The sequence below is a fragment of the Mesitornis unicolor genome, unplaced genomic scaffold (assembly GCF_000695765.1).
Source record: "Mesitornis unicolor isolate BGI_N332 unplaced genomic scaffold, ASM69576v1 scaffold44624, whole genome shotgun sequence".
NCBI classification, from domain to species: domain Eukaryota; kingdom Metazoa; phylum Chordata; class Aves; order Mesitornithiformes; family Mesitornithidae; genus Mesitornis; species Mesitornis unicolor.
In genome coordinates this window covers 618-2078 of record NW_010180207.1, presented here as the reverse complement: position 1 = coordinate 2078, position 1461 = coordinate 618, and positions in this window count along the sequence as shown.

The window sequence follows — 1461 nt, the reverse complement described above, 5'->3', positions numbered from 1 at the left end:
GGCGGAACAGTCCCATTGCTGACGCGCAGCTGCCTCCAGCACTGGAGCACTGTGGGCCTCTCTTTAAACTACACGCATTTTCATTATGATGTGTTTTTGTAAAAATGTGTTTTTTAAATTAGATCACCCTTAAAGAATGTCTGTGTCAGGCCTGTTCCCTCACTCTGTGGATGCTCCCGGCCTTGGAGCACATGGGTTAAGTGTTCAGGGTTTCCTTTTCCAAGGGAAAGGGGCTGGAGCACTGAGCTAGCAGGGAGGTTTGCTGGGGGGCAGAGGGGGCGGTCAGGGCTGCCGATCCGCCTCTGTTCCCATCACACTGGGACACCGGGGCCCAGAGGCAGTGAGGGCCCAGGGGAGCAGCTGTGGGGCTGCCCAGGCCGCCCCCCTCACCCACACTGCTGCAAAACGGCGCCTTTGAGGGTCGTGCCCTGGCCCTGGCAGGGGGGAGAGGAGCCAGGGTTACTACTGTGGCTATTGCAGGGCTTGGGGACGTGTCCTGGCCCCAGGAGCCTCCAGTGCTCCTCAGCACTGCAGCCTCTGCAGGGGAAGGGAAGGCGGGGAGCAGCTCTCGGAAAAAGTGATGCTTTGTGCCTGCAGCTCCTGGGGCTGCTCCGGCAGCAGGGCCAAGGGCAGGCCAGGCCAGAAGGCACAGCCATGGGCACGGCTGTGCTGGGGCCAGGTGAAGCTGGTGCTGTCCTAGCTGGGCACAGCGGGCGCCCTGCACACCCCGGGCTCGTTGCACAGTGCTGAGGCGCTTACGCGGTGTGAGTTACTCCAGTCTAGACAAGTCCTGACCAAAAACACCTTCCCTGTGCGGAGGGAACTCCCTTGCTGCATGCTGCTATTCTGCTTTCCTTTGCAAGCTTTCCTCCCTTGAGCCCTCCCCTGGTCCCCACAGTGTCCTTGCCCTGTCCCAGCCCTCCGGCCTGGTTGGTTGGTGTCTGATGGCATCAGAGCTGGTGGGCAGCACCAGGTGTCTCTGCCGCAGTGTTTGCAATCAAAGGGCTGTAGTGCAGCAGCAGCGCTGGGTCGGGGCAGCAACGTACAGCCCCACTTTGGGAGTTTTTCTGCCTGGTTTTCCTCTGGTCAGGCTGCGGTGCCCAGCAGCTGCCCTGGTTCCTGACTGCCTCGACAGCTCCTCTGCAGCCGGGAACGTGCCTGCTCCTTTCCTTCAGCTCTGATTTCACCCCTTGGATGCAGCTCTGGAAAAACCAGCTGGGCCACAGTGTTGTGGTGTGGGCTTGCATGGCCGTGCTGGCGGGGAGCTGGGCTGCTCCTTCCTGGGGTCGAAGCTGCCAGCACAGCCGTGCGTGGGAGAGGGGCTGAGACCTGACCAAACTCAGGGCATGCCAAGCCATGAATAGCTGCAGTTGGAGGGAGCTCCAGGGCTGTGTCCAGACACAGCGAGGGGCTGGGGGCTACCGGCGGGCACTGGGAAAGGCAAAGCAGGTCCCCATTCCT